This window comes from Piliocolobus tephrosceles, chromosome 7 (genome assembly GCF_002776525.5).
Source record: "Piliocolobus tephrosceles isolate RC106 chromosome 7, ASM277652v3, whole genome shotgun sequence".
Lineage (NCBI taxonomy): Eukaryota > Metazoa > Chordata > Mammalia > Primates > Cercopithecidae > Piliocolobus > Piliocolobus tephrosceles.
The window spans coordinates 102,015,516-102,031,960 of record NC_045440.1 but is presented as its reverse complement, the minus strand read 5'-3'; the positions used below and the strand labels follow the sequence as shown (position 1 = coordinate 102,031,960).

The window sequence follows — 16,445 nt, the reverse complement described above, 5'->3', positions numbered from 1 at the left end:
AAGGTATCTCAACATAATAAAGATCAAATATGACAAACCCACAACTAACATTATACTTCACAGGGAAAAACTGAAAGCTTTCCCTCTAAGATCAGGAAAAAGGCAAGGATGCCCATTCTCACCTCTTCCATTCAACATAATATTGGAAGATCTAGCCATAACAATTAGGCAAGAAAAAGAAATAAAAGGCATGCAAGAAGGAAACAAAGAAGTGAAGTTGTATGTTTGCACGATCTTCTATGTAGAAAACCCTGAACACTTCACACAGCAAAACAAACAACGAACAAACAAAAACTATTACAGCTAATAAATGAATTTGACAAAGTTACAAGGTACAAAATCAACACACAAAAATCAATTGCCCTTCTATATGCTGACAAAGAACTGTCCCCAAAGGAAATTTAGAAAATAATCCCATTAACAAAAAATAGCATCAAAAATAATAAAATATTTAGGAATAAAATTAACCAAGCAAGTTAAAGACTTGTGCACTGGGGATGGCCATAGTGGCTCATGCCTGTAATCCCAGCACTTTGAGAGTCCAAGGTGGGAGGATTGCTTTAGGCCAGGAGTCTGAGACCAGCCTGGGCAACATAATAAGACCCAGTCACCAAAAAATAAAAAGTTCACAATGTGTGGTGACACACAGTTGTAGTCCCAACTACTTGGAAGGCTGAGGCAGGAAGATCACTTGAGCCCAGGAGTTCACAGTTATAGTGAACTATGATCGTGCCACTACACTCCAGCCTGGGTGATAGCACGAGACCCTGTTAGTAATATTTTAGTATTATTATGAAAATAGTTTTTGCTGGGCATGGTGGCTCACGCCTGTAATTCCAGTGCTGGGAGCCTGAGGCAGGTGCATCCTTATATCCCAGGGATAAATCCCACTTGATCATGGTGTAGGATTATTTTAATATGTTGTTAAATTAAACCTGATTTGCTAGTATGCATCTATATTCATTAAGGATATTGGCCTATTGTTTTCCATTCTTGTGGTGCCTTTGGCTTTGGTATCAGGATAATAACGGCTTTGTAAAAGTTTGGAAGTGTTCTCCCATCTTCAGTTTTTTGGAAGAGTTTGACAATAGTTGGAATAGGCTGAGCTTGAAAATAGTCTGGGCTTGAGCCCAGGAGTTCAAGACCAGTTGTTTGGCCCACATGGCAAAACCCTGACTCAAAAAAAAAAAAAAAAGGAAGAAAAGAAAAGAAAATAGTTTTGATCTCATTGAACCCCTGAATAAGAGGTTTACAGGCCATACTTTGAGAACCACTGTACTATTATAAAATAAATTACTTACAGCTCACAAGTGGGTTATGGCAGTTTCATAACTGGTTCATCTGTTGGGGAATTCCTTCCCTCTTTAACCTGCAGCGCTCCTACCCATTTTTTCAAAAGTCCAACTTGAAAATTGTTTCCTTTGTAAAGCTGTCCCTGACCCCTTCCCTTTTCTTCTCCAACTGAGTTGACCTTTTTCTCTTTTGTCTTGCCATGGTACACATATAGCTTTGGAACTAAACAACAGTATTGCATTTTTTGTTTACATGTCTTACTTATTTCCTTAGCACTTATTGGACACTGAATAATTTAATGGGACTGAAATTTTATAGTTATTTACCAGAAAATCGTGGCAATGGCTGTTTCTTCTTACTTCTGTGGACTGTTTTCTAGGGTTTAAACACAGTACTGCTGCCATTGAGTCACCCTGTACTATAGATGTGGGATACTCTATTCCTTATAATTGTATTAGGTTGGTGCAAAAGTAATCATGGTCTTTGCCATTAAAGCTAATAGGTTCAACCGAATAGTTCTTAGTTGAATCTCCTTACTTGTTATTTACATATTCATCTTACAAAGAAATATTAACCCACATATTCAATTCTCATCACAAGTTATACTGAGATTATGTATCTTCAATCAAATCTGTTTCAGCTTTTATGTATCTTTCTAAGTTAAGGTAGTACTGATTTACTGAACTTTTCCGTTTATCATCAGAAGAAAATAGCTTACATTTCTTTAAAAGAATAATTTGGCTCATAAGAAAAACACTTTATAACATAGTGGTAACACTTATTTCATCTGAGGATTTTAAATGGATTGTTACAAAAAAATCAGTGTACATTTTCATTGTGTGTACTATTCATTTTAAGGCTTGTTGGCAGAAAAGGAGAATGCACTTAATGAATTGTGATTTTTAATTGAAGGAATTTTGTCCATTAAGACTATTATGGGCATAGTAGTCTTTTTACACCATATGTGTTTGAAGTTCCCATCCTGCCAGAAATATATTTTTTTTCAAATCAAGAGAATTATTTCTTCTCAGAAAAAATTCTTGCACACAGAAGAGCAATCATGTCATTAACTAGAATGTGAAATGAGACAAATGGCAGAACAAACAAGGAACAAACACATTGTCATACAGGAAGAATGTGCTAGCGTGCAAGAGCTTATGCATTACTGCTGTTAAGACAAATAATTTGATATATCAACAAAATGTAACATACTGTGTAAAAATTTTTGTAAGTGTGTTTGTGGGTGTATGTGTTTGGAGAATGGCTATTCTTGTTGGTAAGTCTTCGTTATTACATTTTAGCCTAAGAGAAAATGACTGTTTTAATTCAGATGTAATTCAGCAAAGACCACTGTGTAATCATTATAGCCATCAACAAACTGATTCATGTGCAGTTGGTCCAAAAGTTACAAAAGCTGTTTCTGAGTTCTTGTTTGTATCCACCATTTTAAGATTACATCAGAATTAAAGCATGCAAGACTTGAACTGACTTCAAAGACTAGACTTAGACTTCTAGCTAGTTTAGCTTTTTTATTTTATTGGTTCATGTTTTCCATTTGGCTTCCATATCCTGTTCTAGTTTGATGCCCCTTCTAGAATTTCATTTATAAGTCTTACAGCCTTGGTTGGTGAAACGCACTAATTAATACTGTGATGGAGGCTGAGTATTTTAGCAATATCATGCCTCCTGCTTGGAAACATATCTGCTGTTTTTCCATCCATGTCTAGTACCATATTGAAAAGGCAAAATGCATCTTAAGTGAAACCTTAAATACATTTAATCAAAATGCATTTAAGGAAGGCTGTTTACACTGTTATCTGTTGCCAATACTGTCAATCACGAAGCTCAAACCTTTCAATGCAACAGAAATATGAGATTTACTTTTTCCCATTAGATTTTTTCAAGCAAAACAATAAAGTAAAAACAGGCCATTTTATGATTTTTTAAAGTCCCAAATAATACTTAAGCTAACAGCACTCCAGCTTTTAAAAAGTGGGCAATTCTATGGGTTTTGTAAATCCCTTATGACTATATTAAGCAATACTAATTTAAGGGACAAATTTCAGTTCCACAGGTCTTTGGCCTGCCTAGAAACTCTATGCTGGCAGCCAAGCTTAGATTTGCAGCTTTATGCGTATAGAAACTATGTCTATAACCAACTTCTCAATACATTTTAATCAGTGCTATGGTGCATCTATCATATTTTAGTTGGAGTGGAATAAACCTAAAATTATTTATTTGCCTACCAAATCTGTAGCAGATCCAGAAGGGACCGTATATTTTTGGTTGATTCGAAGCTCACTTAACCTGTATGTGGTCTTGTAATAATGTAACTACATGTGAATTCCATATTTTTTGAGCAGCACGTAGGGCTTGTTTAGTAGGTTTAAAACCTTTGGAAAAGGAGTTGGGTGGCTTTATAATAGCTGAGCATTTTTTAGAATGTGAGATTATAGTTAAGTTTTTGACTCTTAGATTTATCTAACCCTAGAAAGTGATGAAATGAAAAGAAAGACCAACCACTCTTGAAACTCAAAACTCATTGTGCCCGGAACATAACACTTTTGTTTGGTGTGCCGACTTGGCTACATTAGTTGGCTGGCTATAAATCAAGAGAAATGGAAAGGATGCTTTGTCAATTTGTGCTGTAGATGGTGCAATCTGCACTGCCAAGTTCAAAGCCCTATTTGCCAGATTCCTTCCTTATCCAAATCCTCATGTATTTGAAAGCTTTATGTGTCCCTTGAGACCTTCTGATAAATGTGATTCCACGATACTCCCAAGAACCCAAAGATCTAAGATTAGCTAGTGAAAAGATAATTTATAGTACATTTACCTTGAGCTCTGATTGGCAGTGTTTGTGTTAGTGTAGTCCCTGTGTTCTGTCTAATGTGTGTGTGTACGCAAACACAAGGGAATGACAAGTTAGTTCCAAAACAACAATTTTTAAAAGTATGGGGGGAAAACCTATATGTACTTACTTAAGACTGTTTTCCTCATAATTTTAGAATGTCTTTTCCAAGATTACATGCTCTAATTTTTTTAGCATTTAATTGAAAATTTCTTTTGAAATATAGATAAATCTAATTCAGAAATGTATTCCCTGGCTTCTACTTTAAAAACACCTAACACAATTTTCAGATACTGTAACATGTATGCCTTTATAATATTCCTATTTTACTAAAGGGGGTAGGAAGAAAGCCCCAAAATGATAAAATGTATTGTTTACACTCTTTTTCACATTCTTACACAAAGTGAATGACAAAGTTATGGTCACTACTAATAACATCTGAATTTCCTTACTATATTGATGATGATTATGATGATTGTTAGCATTTATTAAGCAGTTTTTATGTACCAGGTTGTTCTATGCATTCCTCACAACAACCAGAACCATCAGTGAAAATTATTATTTTATAGATGAAATAACTGGGGCACCAAGAGGTTTAGTAACTTGTCCATTGTTATACTGCTACAGCTTATATCATTAAAGCACAATGCCTAGCTGGGTGCAGTGGCTCATGTGTGTAATCCCAGCCCTTTGGGAGGCCAAGGCAGGAGGATTGCTTGAGCCTAGGACTTTGAGACTGGCCTGAACAACATAGTGAGACCACATCTCTAAAAAACAAAACAAAACAAAAAAGCACAGGGCCTTTCATCATCAATTCCCTTTTAATCCCATCAAAGACCAACTCAAATTTGAATCATTACAGCACTTGGATTTAGTGTGAGAGGAGAATTGAAGTTCAAGTCTCATATTAAGCAAATTAGCCTTCTCATTTGACATTAATAATAACATTGCTTATTTCCTAGAAATAAAATAGACTATTAAGTAGTAAGTGCAGGTCTCATACTTCTGTGGCAGATATATAGAATAATCTCTTTAGAAGTATCTGGTTTTTCTGAAATGTAATGCTTTACTTTGGTTTTGGACTCTAGTACGTGGCCTAAAAAAAAAGTGACTTTGTTTTTAAATTAAATTTTTATTTTTATAGATCTAGGGGGTACAAGTGCAGCTTTCTTACATCACAGTGGTGAAGTCTAAGCTTTTAGTATACCCATCACCCTAGTAGTGACATGGTACCTGATAGGTAATTTTTCAGCCCTCACCCTGCTCCCACCCTTCTACCTTTCGGAGTCTCCAGTGTCTGTTATTTCACTCTGCATGTCCATGTGTACCCCTTGTTTAGCGCCCACTTATGAGTGATAACATGTGGTATTTTACTTTCTGAGTTAATTTATTTAGGATAATGGCCTCCAGCTCCATTCATATTCCTGCAAAAGACATGTTTTCATTCTTTTTATGGTATTCCATGGTACATAGATACCACATTTTCTTTACCCGATCCTTCGTTGAGGACACTTAGGCTGATTCCACATTTTTATTATTGTGAATAGTTCTGTGATAAAATATGAGTGCAAGTATCTTTTTGATATAATTTTTTTTCCCTTTGGGTACATACCGAGTAGTAGGATTGCTGGATCAAATGGTAATTCTATTTGTAGTTCTTTGAGAAATCTCCATACTGTCTTCCATAAAGGTTGAACTAATTTACATTCCCACCAACAGTGTATAAGCATTCCCTTCATTCCTTTTCTCCACATCCTTGCCAATATCTGTTGTTTTTTTCTTTATTTTTTACTTTTTTTTTTTTGGAAACAGTGTTTCCCTCTGTCATCAGGCTGGAATATGGTGGCGCGATTATAACTGTCTGCAGCCTCAAACTCCTGGGCTCAAGCAATCCTCCCAGGATCATCTCAGCCTCCTGAGTAGCTGGGACTACAGGCATGTGGTTTTAATTTGCATTTCTCTAATAATTAAGGAAACATTGACTTTGAAGACTTTTTTTTATCCTCTGGTAAAATGTTATTTGAAAAGACAATGCTTATAGGTATAATTTTGTACTGTTGGTCATGTAAGAATTGATTAGCCACTTGAACTCTCAAAGTACGAAGTGAGAAAGTCAGTCTTTTAAATGTGGAAGTTATTTTTTGAATGATCTCTGAGACCCCTTTTAATGGCATGGGAACTTAAATGTATGTTGTGTGTGTGTGCATCCATGCATGTGTGTCAGGATGGGTTTCACATCTGAACTTTGCCATCCAAATATGCTTACCCATATCCTCATGGTATTGTTGTTCATGGGTGATGAACAATGTGGATACTTTGTAGCTTCTTTTTTACTTTTTAAAAAATAGTCTTATTGGCCGGGTGCAGTGGCACCTGTAATCCAAGCACTCTGAGAGGCCAAGGCGGGCACATCACGAGGTCAAGAGATCAAGATCACCCTGGCCAACACGGTGAAACCCCATCTCTACTAAAAATACAAAAATTAGCTGGGCTTGATGGTGCATGCCTGTAGTCCCAGTTACTCAGGAGGTGGAGGCTGAGGCAGGAGAATCACTTGTACCCAGGAGGCAGAGGTTGCAGTGAGCCGGGATCGTGCCACTGCACTCTGGTTTAGCAACAGAGCGAGATTCAGTGTCAAAAAAAAAAATAGTCGTAGTCTTATTACATGCTATGATTGGTACTTACATCCAGATAGGACAAGCTCTACTATTGTAATTAACCCTGAAATCTAAGTGGTTTAAAATCACAAGGAGGCCGGGCACAGTGGCTCACGCCTCTAATGCCAACACTTTGAGAGGCTGAGGCAGGTGAATCACCTGAGGTCAGGAGTTCAAGACCAGCCTGGCCAATGTGGCCATACCCCATCTCTACTAAATAATACAAAAATTAGCCCAGCTTGATGGTGGGTGCCTATAATCCAAGCTACTTTGGAGGCTGAGGCAGGAGAATCACTTGAACCTGGGAGGCAGAGGTTGCAGTGAGCCAAGATCACACCATTGCACTCCAGCCTGGCCAATAGAGCAAGACTCCATCTCAAAAAAAAAAAAAAAAAATCACAAGGTGTTTGTTTCCTATCACAGTCTTAGTGGGTCAGTCTTCTCTCTTCCATGGGTCTCCTTCAAGCAGTGACTTAAATTTCTAGGCTCCTTCTATCTGTGAGGTCACCATCCTAAAACCATGACCTTTGGGTCATTGTGGAAGGGGAAGGAAATTGAGGCAATCGCACAGTGGTGGATGGGGGAAGGGAATGGAAATAGTATGTATTATTCCACATCCTATTGTCCAGGATTCAGTGACATTCCCCTAACACAGTTGCACAAGAGGCTGGGAAATGTAGAAATCTGGTATACCTAAGGAAAATGAAATGGAGTTTGGTGAACACATAGCATTGTCTCTGCCTCAGTGGAAAGGCAACTTCTTGGACAGAAAAGTGAAGAGGTACAAACTACAACTATGTTGTGACTAGCTACAGTTTCATACAAAATGTAAAATGTCCCTAATTCAGTATGTACTCTCCCTCTTCTACATAAGGGATTATTAGGGCTTAGCAGCTTCCAGATTGCAGTAGATCTAGTCTTAGAGCCAGTGGTCAAAGGAGAATGGGATTACTAAATTGTCTTCATATTCCAATAATTGAATGGCAGCCAGGTACTACTTCTATGGATTCTTAATGTTTTACCCTTATCTTCAAGAATTTGTAGATCATCTTCCTGTATCCTCAGTGCATGTTAAGATTACTAAACTTGGCCAAGCACGGTGGCTCATGTCTATAATCCCAGCACTCTGGGAGGCCAAGGTGGGTGGATCACTTGAGGCCAGAAGTTCAAGACCAGCTTTGCCAAAATGGTGAAACTCCATCTCTATTAGAAGACCCAATCCAAAAAAATATTTGCTGGACCTGGTGACTCCCACCTGTAATCCCAGCTACTCGGGAGGTCAAGGCATAAGAATCACTTTGGGGGCTGGAGCAATGGCCTGGGTGTGGAGCCCGCTGTGTCCCCAAGGCCCAGACAGCGGGTCGGGGGTCTAGCAGGCAGGGTACTGGCTTCTCTCAGGCCGACCCTTTGAGCCGGGCTCCGGATCTTCCTCGGCCTCGGGCCTCCTTCACGTTCAGGATGGAGGACGGAGAACAGTGATCATCACACACCCCATCCGGCTTCCTGGGCCAGGCATTTCCTCTGAGGCCAAGCAGTGTTGGGATTGTAGCTGCTGGGAGTCCCCTCCTGCCGCCACCTGTCCTGCCAGGAAGGGACTGACGCGTTCCCACGTTCTTGCTCTGCACCTCCCCACTCTCTTCCCATTCAAGAACAAGTTTCTCTTCCTTCCCCATTGGAAATCCTCCCCCGGAGGTCCAAAACACCTATTTTAAGGGTGCCCTTCCTCAGCTCCTGGAGCACCCTTAGAAGTATTGCCTACTTACCCGGGCTGAGAATCCTTCATTTTTGAGTTGGCTTTTTTTTCGCCCTTTGGAAGATAAAAGTCCCTTTCCACCCTCTACTAACACTCTGCGCCCAAGGCCTTATCCTTTGGAGTCACCAGCTCCTTGGCCATTTCTATGTGATTTCCCCCACCCATCTGAGTTCCAGTTTCCTCTGGGCTCCAATCTCCAGTCCCTGGCGGATCTGGTCAGTCCCACCCCTAGGTGGGAGTGACTAGGGGGCTCTGGCCCAGGATCCCCAACCCTGGAAGGCAGCTCCAAGGCAGGAAGAGAATTGGGCATTGGGTGGGAACCTGGCAGCTTAGGAGTCAGGGCTCCACTCACCCCACACAAAAAGATGAAAAAGCACAAAGAGCTCAATGCATTGATTGGTTTGGCTGGGGACAGCCGGAGAAAGAAGCCCAAGAAAGGCCCAAGCAGTCACCGCCTGCTTCGCACTGAGCCTCCTAACTTAGACTCTGAGTCCATCTCCAAAGAGGAAGAGGAATTTGGTGTGGTTGGAAATCGCTCTCGCTTTGCCGAGGGAGACTATTTATGATGCTGCAAGATCTGTTATCCGCTCTGTGGTTTTGTCATCCTTGCTGCCTGTGTTGTGGCCTGTGTTGGCTCGGTGTGGATGCAGGTTGCCCTCAAGGAGGATCTGGAAGCCCTCAAGGAAAAATTTCGAACAATGGAGTCTAATCAGAAAAGCTCATTCCAAGAAATCCCCAAACTTAGTGAAGAACTACTCAGCAAGCAAAAACAACTTGAGAAGATTGAATCTGGAGAGATGGGTTTGAACAAAGTCTGGATAAACATCACAGAAAAGAATAAGCAGATTTCTCTGTTGACTTCTGCAGTGAACCACCTCAAAGCCAATATTAAGTCAGCTGCAGACTTGATTAGCCTGCCTACCACTGTAGAGGGACTTCAGAAGAGCGTAGCTTCCATTGGCAATACTTTAAACAGTGTCCATCTTGCTGTGGAAGCACTACAGAAAACTGTGGGTGAACACAAGAAAACGATGGAATTACTGCAGAGTGATATGAATCAGCACTTCTTGAAGGAGACTCCTGGAAGCAACCAGATCATTCCATCACCTTCAACCACATCAGAACTTGACAATAAAACCCATAGTGAGAATTTGAAACAGATGGGTGATAGATCTGCCACTCTGAAAAGAGCATCTTTGGATCAAGTCACTAACAAAACAGATACCTTAAAAATCCAAAGCATAAAGAAAGAAGATAGTTCAAATTCTGAGGTATCCAAGCTAAGAGAGAAACTCCAGCTGATCAGTGCTCATACAAACTAACCTGAGAGCAACAGGCCTCCAGCGACCGCCGATGAAGAGCAAGTACAGAGTTTCATATCAAAGCCATCAGCATTGCCAAAATTTTCGGTTTCTTGGAGATCCAGTTGAGAAAGCTGCCCAACTAAGACCTGTCTCTCTACCAGGAGTTTCCAGCATTGAAGATCTTCAGTATTTATTCCACGAAGATCTTCAGGATTTATTCCACAAGACTGGCCAGGACGTGGATGGGAAGCTGACCTACCAGGAAATCTGGACGTCCCTAGGTTCTGCTATGCCAGAACCAGAGAGCTTGAGAGCATTTGATTCTGATGGAGATGGGAGATACTCATTCCTGGAGCTAAGGGTAGCTTTAGGTATCTAGCCTCATCAGGCATATTTTAGAAATGGGCTGCCTAATATCTACTTACCTAACAACAAAACAACCCTTACTTACCCATCAGTCCTCTAGTCCTCCAAACTACTGTAGCAGATACTTTGCCACCTTTTAACTTGTTTGAAGAAGCTATATAAAAGTTATTTTTTTAAAGAAAAAAAAAAAAAGAATCACTTGAACCCGGGAGGCAAAGATTGCAGTGAGCCAAGATCCTGCCACTGTACTCCAGCCTGGGTGACAGAGTGAGACTCTGTCTCCAAAAAAAAAAAAAAAAAAAAAAAAATTACCAGACTTACAGGAAGCACAACGATAAGCACCACATGTGTTTCTTATCATGTAGAGGACTAAACTGGAAATTATATGATGTAGGTTTGTTTGCCTACCTTTAATTTTCCACTATATAAGAATAGGATTGGTCTATAAAAACATAAGAAGTATTTGTGGACTTCTTGTACTGGACATCATGAAGTAACTAGCATCAGACCTTCCCTCCTGCCATAAACAACTATTAAACTAAACAAAATGTACAAAACAATTTCTTTTGGGCATGGGATAAGGCACAGTGCATGACTATCCTTGAGAGAAAAGGAGCTCAAAATGAGAATTTTACATTCAACCTTGGGGGGCAATTTTCCAAACCACTTTCAGAGAATTGGAATAGATAAATAAATTGGAGTTTGGGCCTGCAAAGGTTACTGGAAATTACAGGACAGGGTAGGTAGATAGAAAAGAGTGACAAAGAAGGAGCCCCAGGAATCCACACAGAAGTTTCCTTTGGGCCCTTGGCCAAATGCTAAACTGCGTATGTGCTTGGCAAGATTCTGTAAGCTATACCAGCAAAAAACAGCTGGAGGAGCTGAAAACCAAACCTAGATTTCAGAAGTTGCACAAAGCTATGAAGACATTGGAGTTCTGATCCACTCAAGAGTGGAGATACCATGTTGAGACACCAAAAAGACTATGCCCTAGGTGTAAGGACCATGCCATATGAGTAAGAGCCAAATCCCAGAACTAAGGAAAACCAGAAATAGACTCACTATAGAGGCCTAAAATAAACCTCAACAGAATCAGAGTGATCTACCAGTAATTTAACTTTCTTTCAGAAAAATATTTGGCACTTTTCAGTGGAAGATAACAAAATCCAGAATTTTTCTATGCCCAGCATAAGATTTTTTAAATTGCTGAACATGTAAAGCAGCAGAGGAAAAACTGACCCATTATTAAGAGAAAAGGTGGTCAGCTGAAGAGACTTACAGATGACCAACATTTTGGAATTAATGTAGAAGGAGTTTAAACTCATAAATGTTTTAAAATTTAAAAGATCTTTCTCCTGTTGAACCTTATATGAGACCAAAGCCCTGCCTGGCAGCTTGACTGTAACTTTATGAGCGAGCTTGACCCAGAGTCATCTAGCTAAGACAGCTAAACCACATGCAGATTTCTGACCTACCAGATACCGTGAGACAATAAATTACAATATGTAAAGGAAAAGACTGAAGAAATGGCAAAAGAGATGGATGAAATTACAATAGAAAAAGAGAAACTCGACTGGGTGTGGTGGCTCACGTCTGTAATCTCAGTACTTTGGGAGGCCAAGAGGAGTAGATAGCCTGAGCTCAGGAGTTTGTGATCAGCCTGGGCAACATGGTGAACCCCATCTCTACTACAAATACAAACAACAAATTAGCCAGGTGTGGCAGCGTGCACCTGTAGTCCCAACTACTCAGGAGGCTGAGGCAGGAGAATCACTTGAACCCATAAGGCAGAGGTTGCAGTGAGCTGAGATCATGCCACTGCCCTCCAGCCTGGGCAACAGAGTGAGACTTCATCTCAGAAAAAAGAAAAGAAAAGAAAAGAAAAAGAGAAACTCTAAAAAGAATCAAATGAAAATTCTAAAAAGGAAAAATATGGTAATCTGACGTGAAGAATCCAGGGGATGGGCTTCCCAGTAGATGGACACAGCTGAAAAGGGGATGAGGAAACTTAAAGACAGGCTAATGGAAATTATCCAAATTAAAGCACAGAGAGAAAATAAAAGGAGGAAAACAGAACAGAGTTATAGAGAACAGTGGGATAATATAAAATAATCTAACAGGTATAATGGAGAGAGAACGGGGTAGAAAAAATATTTGAAGATAAAATGCCCTCAATTTTTCCACATTTTATGAAAGATATCAACCTACATGTCCAAGAAATTCAGAGAACCCCAATAAATCAAGAACTTCAAATAAATTATTTGAAGACCACACCTAGGCTCATTGTAGTCAAAGTGCTATAAACCAAAGATAAAGAGAAAATCTTAACTGCATCCAAAGGGAAAATACATAGTACATTTTAAGGTATAACAATAAAAATGATGGCTAATTTTTTATAGGCAACAATGAAAACTAGAATGAAAAGACATCTTTAAAGTGATGAGGCTGAGTGCAGTGACTCATACCTGTAATCCCAGCACTTTGGGAGGCCAAGGTGGGTGGATCACCTGAGGTCAGGAGTTCGAGACCAGCCTGGCCAACATGGTGAAACGCCACCGCTACTAAAAATACAAAAATCAGCTGGTTGTCATGATGGACACCTGTAATTCCAGCTACTCAGGAGGCTGAGGCATGAAAATCTCTTGAACCTGGGAGGTGGAGGTCGAGGTGAGCCGAGATCATGTCACTGCACTCCAGCCTGGGCAACAGAGTAAGACTCAGTCTCAATAAATGAACAAATAAATAAAGTGATGAAAGAAGAAAAGAATTTGTCTACTTGGAATTCTATATCCAGTGAAAATATTCTTCAAAATTGAGGGCCTTCACTTCACCTTCCTCTTCCTCTTTGTCAGAGCCAAGAATTAGGCTGGTACAATCAATGGGGCCAGGGTCAAGAATTTAGCTGGCAGGTTTGGCAGAGACAGGTTTAGGAAGATGGCCATATGTATAGTTAGGAGATTGATTACATATGGGGATTGCCAAAAAGTATATTGAGGATAATAGGAGCTAGGTTTTCAGTGTTGGAGAAATTACAAATATAGTAACAGAGGATGCTAGAATAAATCTTGTGGTGTTGGATTGGTATTCAAACTATTGGTGTGAATTCTTTGAAATTATATAATTTCAAATTATCTTACTACAAAATACTTAATAATTGTTGATAAGTACAGATATTTATTAACTTTACAGTGGAGAAATAAGGCACATGCCATCTTTTTAAAAATTGTGGTAAAATCCAAATAATTAAAATTTATTAATTTTTTTTTTTTTTTGAGACAGAGTCTCGCTCTATTGCCCAGCTGGAGTGCAGTGGCGTGATCTTGACTCACTGCAATCTCCATCTCCCGGGTTTACGCAGTTCTCCTGCCTCAGCCTTCCGAATAGCTGGGACTACAGGCACCTGACACCACACCCGGCTAATTTTTTTTGTATTTTTAGTAGAGACGGGGTTTCACCATGTTGACCAGGATGGTCTCAATCTTTTGACCTCGTGATCTGCCCACCTCGGCCTCCCAAAGTGCTGGAAATACAGGCGGGAGCCACTGCGCTGGCCAAAATTTACCATTTTGACCATTTTCAGTGAATGTTCAGTGGCATTAAGTACACTCACAACAATGTGCAACATCGTGCAACAATCATGACTATCTCTCTCCAAAACCTTTTTGTCTTCCCAAACTGATATACCGTACTCATTAAACAACAACTACTCATTCTCCCTTTCCCCCAGACCCTGGCAGCTACCATTCTACTTTCTGTCTTTATGAGTTTGACTACTTTAGGTACCTTATATAAGTGGAATCATACTGTATTTGTGTTTTTGTGACTTATTTCACTAAGCATTATGTCCTCCAGTTTCATCCATGGAAGAATTTCCTGTTTTTAAAGGCTGAATAATATTCTGGCATATGTATATATCACATTTTGTTTATCATTCATACATTGATGATAACTTGGGTTGCTTCCATCTTTTGACTATTGAGAATAGGCTGCTATGAACATGGGTGTAGAAGTAACTGAGTCTCTGCTTCCAATTCTTTGAGGTATATATGGAATTGCAGGATCGTATGTAATTCTCTGTTTAATTTTTTGAGGAACTGCCATACTATTTTCCACAGTGGCTGCACCATTTTATATTCCCACCAGCAGAGCAAACGGTTCAAATTTCTCCACATCCTTAACATTTATTTTCTGTTTTGTTGTTTGTTTGTTCTTTTTTTATAATAGTCATCCTAATGGGTATGAAGTGACATCTCTTTGTGGTTTTGATTTCCATTTCCCTAATGATTAGTGATGTTGAACCTCTTGTGTTTATTGGTGTCTGTATATCTTCTTGGATAAATGTCTATTCAAGTTCTTTGCCTGTTTGCTGCTTCTTCTTCTTCTTCTTCTTCTTCTTCTTCTTCTTCTTCTTCTTCTTCTTCTTCTTCCTTCTCCTCCTCTTTTTTTTTTTTTTTTTTTAAATAAACCAGTGCTCCCTATGTTGCCCAGGATGGAGAGGCTTTTCACTACAATCATAATGTACTGCAGCCTTGAACTCCCAGGCTCAAGCAATCCTCCCATCTCAGCTGGGACTACAGATGTGCACCACCATGCCACACCCCTTGGCTCATTTGCAAATTGGAGCTGCTGTTGTTGTTGTTGAGTTGTAGGAATTCTTTATAAACTCTGAATATCAGATATGTGATTTGCAAATTTTTTCTACCATTCTGCAAGTTGCCTTTCACTTTATTGATGTAGTCCAGTTGCTTTTTTTTTTTTTTTTTTTTTACAGAGTCTTACTCTGCAACCAAGGCTGGAGTGCTATGGCGTTATCTCAGCTCACTGCAACTTCTGCCTCCCAGGTTCAAGCGATTCTCCTGCCTCAGCCTCCTGAGTAGCTGGGATTATAAATATGCACCACCATGCCCAGCTAATTTTTGTATGAGATGGGGTTTCACCATGTTGACCAGGCTGGTCTCGAACTCCTGACCTCAAGTGATCCACCTTCCTTGGCCTCCAAAAGTGCTATGATTACAGGCGTGAGTCACTGCACCTGGCCAGTTGCTCAAATTTTTTTGTTGCTTCCTGTTCCCTTAATGTCATAGCTAAAAGATTATTGCCAAATACAACATCATGAAGCTTTTCACTCTGTTTTTTTTTTTTTTCTGAGAATTTTATAGTTTAGCTCTTACCTTTAAGTCTCTGATCCATTTTAAGTTCATTTTTATGTATGTAAGGTAAGGGTCCAATGTCAGTGTTTTGCATGTGGATATCCAGTTTTCCAACACCTTTTGTTAAGAAGACTGTTCTTTTTTCCATTGAATGATCTTGGCACCCTTGTTAAAAATCATTTCCTCATATAGACAGATTATTTCTGGGTTCTGTATTGTATTCCATTGCTCTACATGTATTTCTTCATGCCAGTACCACATTGTTTTGATTACTGTAGCTTTGTAGTAAGTTTTGAAATCAGGAAATGTAATTCCTCCAACTTTATTCTTCTTAGTTAAGATTGTTTTGGCTATCCAAGGGCCTGTATTATCTTAATCAAATAATAAAAGTTAACATCACCTGTAATGAGGACAATTGATATTACATGCTAATATGGTTTGACTGTGTTACATGCTGATATGGCTTGGCATATGATATGATTTGGCTATGTCCCCACCCAAATCTCATCTTGAATTGTAATCCCCATAATCCTCATGTGTCTGGGGAGAGATCTGGAGGGAGGTAATTGGATCATGGGGGCATTTCCCCTATGCTGTTCTCGTGATAGTGATCTCTCCCAAGATCTGACGGTTTTATAAGGGGCTCTTTCCCCTTTACTCCCCACTCCTCTCTCCTGCCACCATGTGAAGAAGCTCCTTGCTTCCCCTTCAATTGTTAAGTTTCCTGAGGCCTCCCCAGCCATGTGGAACTGTGAGTCAATTAGACCTCTTTCCTTTATAAATAACCAGTCTTGGGTATTTCTTTATAGCTGTGTGTAAACAGACTAGTACACATGTCTGCTGACATGATGCACTGAGAAGAACACAGAATCATTTCTGTGGTATTCCTGCCAAAAACAAAACAAAACTACTCACAAAAAAGAATAACCTATCTTGAATAATGAGGATATATCAGACAAATCCAAACTAAATGATATTTTACAAAGTACTTGGTATGTGTTCCTGAAAACTATCAAGGTGATGAAAGACAAAAAAAGGGAATTCATCCGGATTGAAGGAAATTAAAGATAT

The 16,445-nt window shown here is 39.5% G+C and overlaps 1 pseudogene; it reads left to right on the top strand.

Annotated features, from left to right (window-relative positions):
* Positions 1 to 8,919: 8,919 nt before the first annotated feature.
* Positions 8,920 to 10,237, top strand: LOC111520912 (annotated as a pseudogene).
* The last annotated feature ends 6,208 nt before the right edge of the window (positions 10,238 to 16,445 follow it).